Source organism: Pteronotus mesoamericanus, unplaced genomic scaffold (assembly GCF_021234165.1).
Source record: "Pteronotus mesoamericanus isolate MK-2021 breed Mesoamerican mustached bat unplaced genomic scaffold, CSHL_Meso_final contig_169, whole genome shotgun sequence".
Lineage (NCBI taxonomy): Eukaryota > Metazoa > Chordata > Mammalia > Chiroptera > Mormoopidae > Pteronotus > Pteronotus mesoamericanus.
Genome location: NW_026555068.1, coordinates 27,096,646 through 27,104,600, shown reverse-complemented (window position 1 = coordinate 27,104,600; position 7,955 = coordinate 27,096,646). Strand labels below are relative to the sequence as shown.

The 7,955-nt window shown below is 58.0% G+C and overlaps 1 pseudogene; it reads left to right on the top strand.

Moving 5' to 3' along the window:
• Positions 1–448: 448 nt before the first annotated feature.
• On the top strand, positions 449–553 carry LOC129064917 (uncharacterized; annotated as a pseudogene).
• Positions 554–7,955: the final 7,402 nt, after the last annotated feature.

The window sequence follows — 7,955 nt, the reverse complement described above, 5'->3', positions numbered from 1 at the left end:
TGGCAGTTGTCCCCAAATTGGTCCCTCGAGTCAATGTAGCCATCGGGGTAGGTCTTCCAGACAGAAAACCAGTAAAAAACCATTGGTCTTAAAAGACGCATGTGTCCAGATGGACTTAGCAGACTCACACAGAACATTCCTTCCCAGAGTAGCAAGACACACGTTCTCAGTCGAACGTTGACCACTCTGCAGGGCAGATTGGCTGTTAGGCCACAACCCAGGCCTCATGAACGCAAGACGGCTGACATCAGAGCAGGTGTCCTCCCCGGCCACAGCAGCATGAGGCATGGAGTCATCGGGGACTTAAAGAGACAGGGGACATGTACCCAAAGATGCTAACTGCAGCATTATTTATATTGAAAAGAAACGGAACAATCAAATGTTCAACAGTCCAGAAATTATTTAGTAAGTTGGATGAAATGTCAAGCAGCTCTTACACATTATTATGATGGCTTCTTGGCCTTTTGGCTAAGATCATGTGTAGTATCTGTTTGCATCAGTTTAACAACTTATTATGAAGACTGATACAATACATAGGAAGTTCTTATACTATGAAATAGAAAGTACAAAGTTGCATTTACACTGCCATCAGAACCACGTGTGTGTGGTGAGAACAGAGGAGGTGACAGGGAGACATGATCGGAGTCGGGGAGCTGGGCCATGATTGACTTTTGTATTTGGTTTTTGTGTTGCAATGTTTGTTTGGTAACACTAATATTTTTGAACAGAGAAATTTAGCACCTGCCTCTTCAAAACCAATCACAGTCAAAGCCTCGCGTGCAGAACAGTTTGCGTGCTGAGCTCCGGTGGCCTCCTCCTCCCTGGTTCTCAGACGTCGGCCCAAGGGTCTTGGCCAAGTTATGAGAACTCCCGGGGCCTGAATTCTCTCCTCTCTGGATGGGGTCTTAACCCGCTCTCACATCCCTTTGGGGTCCCAGTGCTCAGTCCCTTAAGCTGAAATGAAGATCCAGCCAACCTGCCCTCAGGGGAGAGGCTTCTGACTACACTGACCCAGCAGGACCCTTGCTGGGGGCAGCCAGGCGACCACCTTCACCTGGGGACTGGGGGGATGTGGAAGCCGAGCAGATGTTGAGGGTGATCAGATATCACGGGTGATAGGTTCTGGTTAAACTGGCTTAGCAGGACCCTTCCCACGACGGGATTTTCTAGGCAGGTTCCCAGATGGCCCCAAGAAGGTCCAGGAGATTGACCTGGGGTGGAGCACGCACAGAGCCCTCGCCAGCGGCCGCAGTAGCGGGGCCAGGGGCCGGGGCGGAGCGAGAGCCCCGCCTGCAGCGGCTCTGCGTTGCCCGGGGAGCGCGCCTGCCGACGTGCAGGTGAGCCCGCTGGCCGGCATTCCCAGCACAGCCTGGGAACACCCCGCAGCAGGCAACAGAAACAACGCAGACAGCGGTACGCTTCTTTACTCACCATGCCTGTGTGTGTTTAGCCATTATTTAACTTAATTGACCGTTACTGTAAAGTGGAAACGTATGTTTTTGAAAGTGACCTGTGGCTGTTATTAAATTTTCATGGTCCCTGTTCTCAATTTTGCTTCAACTTTCACTTCATTGAAAACTATAAAGTCTGTTTTCTGTGCCAGGAACACAAATAACCCACTCCCGTCCCCCCGAATGTTTGAGTGGTTAAAGGAGACAGTTACTGAAGTTACTGAACTGAACCTGAACAGCACACGCTGAGACCCTCCAGGCCGGCCTCGAGTTTTGTGTGGTGCGTTCCCAGCTTCGTCGTCGCTCTCGCCCCAGAGCCTTGGACCTTCCGCGTCTGAAACGCCACCTTGCACCCTAAGATACTGGCCTCAGCCACGTCTTTATTAATCTGGGTTCGTGGTTTTTTTTTTAACGTTTGGATTCACAGCTTATCTGTGGAAACAGATCGTTGAACATCTTTAATATTCCAGAGAAAAGAGTTACTGAAAAAAAGTTAATGTTGTGTCCCGTCCTGCAAGCCAGCAGATGGACTCTCTGCCAAACCAAAGGGAGAGGGATCGCTGGGAGGAACGTCTGTTCGTCTCCCTGCCTGTCAACACGCAGGCAGGGCGAAGCGCACCTGCAACCCGGACGACGGGCGGGCCCAGGCCGGGCAGCAGGAGCCCGCTGTCAGCCAGCGACGTGAAACCCGACCGGGGCGTGGGGCTCCAGGGTGTGCGGAGCTGCTGACGGCTGGGGCCGGGGCAGCTGCGACTCAGAGCCACCAGCGCGGTTCCGAGAACAGGGCGGGGGACGTGCTGGGGCGCGGTAGGAGGCGGGCAGCTCAGGGGGCGATGAAAGCCTGCAGCCTCGCCTCCGTGGAGGCAAGCCCTGGCCCGCAGGCTGCGGCGAGCTGCGTTACGTGGAACCTGGCACTTGCTGTTCCCGAGCCGTTCCCACGATGCCCTTCCTCCCCGGCTCGTTAGCTCCAGGGCCCCCTTACGATGGCGGCTAGAGGCCAAGCTTCGAACACCTGGAAGGGCTGAGGCGCTGCCGCCCGGGGCGCAGGGGTTGGCTGTAAGCGCCGACTGTGCGCGCACAGTGCAGTCGGCACGGGGGTGGCGTGAGGGAGAACGGCGGGGCAACGGGAGCGCGCAGGCCGGAACGGTCGCCTTTCCAGAACCTGCGCTGGCGCCGTTCAGAGGCTGCTGTGTGTGCGCGTGGCAGAGAGCCACTGTGCTCTATGGGGTGTTCCGTCAGCTCCCGTGTCTTTGAGAAGCACGTCCTCGGGCCTGGAAGGAAGAAGGTACAGACCTGAGAATAGGGGAAGCCCTACAAGGCTCCACTTGGAATTAAACGCACGAGGTGGACGTTTCACTTGGAACATAGTTATGTTTCTTATTTCTGTTCACTGAATGTCCCTCAGTGACAAAATTGTGGTCTTGAAATGCTGTTTATCACTGAAAGAAATCAAGGCTTCTTGGAGAAAGGGCTGATTTCATGCCCACAAAGTATGGGGTGAGCCTGGGACGTCTTGTCCGACCAAATAGCAAGGAAGCCACCAGAGACTAGTAAGGTGACGTCAAAAGGAGCTAGAAGCCAACTGGGAGAGGCTCCCACTGGACAAAGTGAGACACTTCAAGCTTTAATAATAATCACAGGAATTAAAACCCTTCAAAGAAGTTTAAATCCATGTGTTCTTAATGTGGCTGAAAATGACAAGAAGGAAAAAGAACCATTTTATTTCCTTGATCTTAAACGCAGGGGACTAGTCTGTTCTCTTGCCCCTCCTCTGTAAGCTCTACCGCTTGGTAAACTAACAGTACGTGAGGGACAGCATATCCTTATAAAAGTGTTCCAACTAATCAGTGAAAAACAAGCGAGAGAAGACTGCCTGTGGCCGTCCCCCATGCATGGAAATAGGCGTCATGCAGCAGCATCGATGACTCCCCAAGTCCCAAAGCAGAGACGCACCCGGCATCGTATCCTTCGCACGGGCCTGGCGAAGGCTGTGGGTCTGCGTGTGGTCCAGTCGGGGGATCCAGCCGCCGGCGTCAGAAGCTGCGGGGGACGGGAATGGGCAGAACCGCCCCCAGGGTTGGCAGCCACCGGGACCCACACAGCGGGAAGTGAGCAGGGCCAGTGGCTCACGCGTTATTAAAAAAATGGATTGGATAAGTTATAAGGGAGTGAAGGGGACAGAGCAGGTACGTGTGAATTTTGTATAAACTTAAAAGATACACAAAAGATGAAATGTGTAAGGGTAAGAAAAAACATTTAATGGAAGTGTTACCTACAAGTTAAACGTAGCTCAAGAGAGAATGAATCAACTGGAAAATAAATGTCAAGGAACGGCCCCAAATGCATGGCCACCCTTGCTCATCGCCTGTCGATGAGCACGCAGGCTGTTTGCATGGGCCGGCTGCTGCGGCACGCGCTGCGGTGAACGCGGGGCTGCGGACACCCTTTCGCATCCGTGCCTTCACTGTCTGGGTAAACGCCCAGCAGGAGTTGCTGGGTCACACGGTAGTCCTTTTCATGTGTTGGGACAACAGCTGTTAACTGTAGTCCGCTGCGTATGGATGAAAAGTTCCAACGGCTGAAGGAAGCGAAGAGTGCACGCATCTGCCCTTCAAATCGGCAGCAGAAACAAACGGCACAGCGAGTGGGCGCCCGAGCTGCAGGCCGCCCTGAGCCGGCAGGGTCGGGCAGCCGGCGGGCAGCCCCCGGAGGGTTCCCAGGGCGCGCCGCGTGGGTGGGCGCCGGCGCCGCCCTCCTGGCGGGAAAGAGGAGAGCGGAGGGACAGGAGAGCTCCTCCCGCTCCCCTCCTGGGGCTGTCCTGCACGAATGTTGGCTCCGTCCCCCAGCACCAACCTGCTGTAGAGTCATGTGTCAACCTAATTTTTAAATTGGCAAAGGCCACCTTCGTTTGGCAGGTGCCGCCTCTTCTCACGGCAGCCCCCCCGCCCGCCCCGCACCCCCACCCCCTGCCCCGCCTGAGCAGGGCAGGTGTGAGGACCGTGCGCTGCCGCGGCCTGTGTGGCTGGGGGCCGCCTGGCAGCAGATGCTGCAGATGCTGCGGGAGCCGATGCCGCAGAAGCCCCCTCAAGCTGACTGCTCTGTATCGGTGGAGGTTTCTTGCTTCATTTCCACCAAATTACCTGTTGTTTTCTTCAGTTTCCCACTACACTTTGGGTGATCGGTTTTTAGCTCCTGGGCTTTACAAAAAGGTTTGAATTCCTGTTCTAGAGAGCGACTGCGAGACAGGGTACGAGGCTTTGACTGACGGACCGGCAGCAGGCGGTAGTTGCTGGCAGAACCTCCAGGCACGTCCCGAAGAGAGAGTAATTCAGGCGAAACCGCGGTGGGTGCCTCTGGCCAAGGCTGCCAGCAGCCCGGATCTCAGCGCGCCGCCGCGCAAGTGTGCGGCCCGGGTCCGGGACCCCGTGGAGCGCAGGCAGAGCGGCACACGTTTCTTGGTCGGGCCACCCCATGATCGTTGCCCATGGCGTCGCTGAGGGTTACCGCGTATCTGGAATAAGTAGGAAACAGTGCTGTGGGTGCCCATGTTCCTGAAGCCTCCTTCTTCACAGACATGGCCCACAGCGCCCTGGGCAGCTAACCGAGCCTGCAGCTCCGTCCCCTCCCATCCTTCTGCCAGGCCATTTGGCCTTTGTCCTGAACTGACCCCCGGGCCCAAGGGGAGGGTGTGGGAATGGTAGGACCTTGTCCGAACAGAGTGGACACTGTCCACAGGAGGGGACAGGGCTGTGGTCTCCACCCCAAAAGGGGGCACTTATCTCTGGAGTTCTGCCCCACCCTTTGCCGGGGGTGGGAACAAGAGGAGGGCAGGGGCGGGGGGCGCCCCGGGGCCAGCTGGGCGGCCCGCCAGGGCAGGCGGAGAGCCGTGCGGGCCCTGGCCTCCCTTCCTGCAGCAGGAAGCAGGACTCGGTTCCCACCGGGCAGCCGGGCCTCCGGGCTGGGAGCGAGCCGGTGTCCCCACCAGCCTCCCTGGCCGGGGTGCCGAGTCCCAGCACCCCGCTCCCCTACGCATCCTGGTGGCAGGAGCCTCCCGCCGGGGCTCCCCTGGGGCACCCCAGCTCGGGGCGGGGGGTGAAGACCCTGCCAGGCGACAGCGCTCGGGGTGGGGTGGGGCGCAGGGGCAGCGGCAGAGGCAGCGCGTGTGCGGAGGGAGCCTCTCCCGCCGCCGTGGGCGTCCCTGCTGCCTGGGGGCCCTGGCAGGCTGTGGGCGCAGGGCCGGCGCTGGCCAGGGAGCAGCGCAGCCACTCCGGTGCCGTCGCAGTGTCCTTGCATCTGTGTGGGTCCCCGGCGCCTCTCTGCCTCTCAGGCCCTCCCAGGTGTGAGGCTCACGGGGCAGCTGGGCCAGCTCCACCGCACAGCGTGGCCGTGACACAGCCCCACGTGGGCGGGCGCCAGATTAGGAGAACCAGTTCCCTGGTCCACCGGAGGCCCAGGAAGGCTGTGAGGGGTCAGCTGGTCCTGGAACGGTGAGCTGGAGGTGCCCCGGATCTGATTGTCCCAGCAGGCCCGCGTCCTGGCTTCTGCGCATGTACTTGTGTGGGGTCAAGGGACCAAAGGGCATGTGTCCAGTTATTTTCATCCCGTTTGCCAACGCCCAGGGCGCCCAAAACAGTGGAGAGGGGCTTCCTGTCGGCTCAGAGAAACACCTGCTGCCTTGTTTCTTCTCTTGGCTTCAGCTGATGAAAGAAGCCTCAAGTGTGACCACCTGCGTTCGTCACACAGTGACCTCGGTCCAGCATCCTAGCTCTATCCCTCTGTCACAGAAGCGAGGAAACCCTGCGTCTGGTTTGCGGGAGGCCTGGGCAGCTCCAAGGGGCAGGGGTGGAAGACGCCAGAAGAGTCTGGCTCTCCCCTTCCCTCTTCTCCCCTCCACTGGGAGAAAGGGGAGGATGGACCAAGACCGGAACGGCCTGCAGACGGCCCCCCGCTGACTGGCAACCTGCAGGGTCCACCCAGGGATGCCGCCCACGAGGAGCTGCCCAGGCCAAAGCACAGTCCTCGGGTCAGCCCGTGAGGCCCAGGTTTCTGTCCCCAAATTGGGACTTGTGTTCCTTGACCATCTTCATCCCTGACCTGAGCAGAGTAGCTCGGAGCCAGGCGTAAAGGTCAGCTGCTCTTTAACAGACCCGTGACAGGGGCGAGGGCCCCGCATACGCGCCTCACGGAAGGAAGGTCTGCGACAGCGCAGGGCGAGGAGCGCCGAAGTCGCCGCTCTCAGGGGCCGAGGGAGAGGCACAGGCCGTCTGTCTGATTCCAGAACCCGCGTGCCTCCCAGAGACGCTCGCAAAGGCAACGATGTGAGCAGACTCAAGGCTGCGACGGCTGCTTCCACATCAGGGACTTGGGGTTCACGGCGCTTGGGCGCCCCTTCCCCCGCCTCCGTATGAAAGTAAGGCGGCGAACCCAGGTGCAGCCGCAGTCCACCTCCTGGCTCCCCAGGGACATCTCGGGACGGCGGAGTTACGGGGGGCTGGCGGGGGGATGCGGCTGGCATGGCAAAACCGCAGGCGCGGCCCTGGGGTGCCGGCCCTGTGCGGCTGGGGGCGGGCGCCTTCTGGAACACCTCCCGCCAGCGCCGGTGCCGGCCAGCAGGTACCGGCTCAGCCGTGGTGACGCACGGCAGCGTTGGAAAGGGAAGCACAGGAGGATTTAAATCGCTTCAGTGTGTTTAGTTGTTACCGTGTGAATGTTCCCAAACCCAAACGCCAATTTCGAGATTATGCAGAATTAACTAACGATATAATGCTCTCTGCCAAACGAGAGAAACGATCCCTGGTGATAAAAGCAACAAATAGTATGATGCCTGCTTGCTTCTCATGAAATGGACGAGATTCTCAAAGTCACAAGTACAGTTTCCCCCAACAAAACATCATAGATAAGAAAAGTTAAAGTCATGTAAAGAATCAATACCCCATCCAAATTGAATTACGTTCATACAGTGAAACGAAGCTGTTGGGATTTGGTGCAGGAAGCGGGGTTTTGATTCCTCGGTAGGTTCACTGTTGGAACGCCACAGCCGGCTAAGAAATGTGCCACATTATTTACGGCTTTCAAATCTCATAAACCTCCCGCTGACCAAGATACTCAGAGACAAGGCGGCCACGGTCCTCCAAATTCCCTGGTTAGTATGGCTAACCAGAAACCCTTTCTGAGTTCAATCCTTCTGCTTGAAAACCTCTCAAAATTTTTTCTCTGTTTTCTTGTCCTAGTAAAGCACAGTGTGCTCACCAAAAAACCTCTGTTCCAGAACCTCGGAAGCATTAAGCCAGGCCGTGCCTGTGGAAAGCCGGAGAGGCCGGGGCTGACCCCTAGCCCCCTGGGAAGCCAGCCCGCTGCTCTCGCGCTAAGTGGCTGACAGGCACTCGCGCGGCTGGGAGTCAGCGCTGCCCAGGACAAAGCCAAGCCGGGGGGCCTGCCAGGCCCCCTGAGTTCTAGCTCAACACAGAAAGGTCCCCACCCACGTCCAGCGCGATCAGACATGCA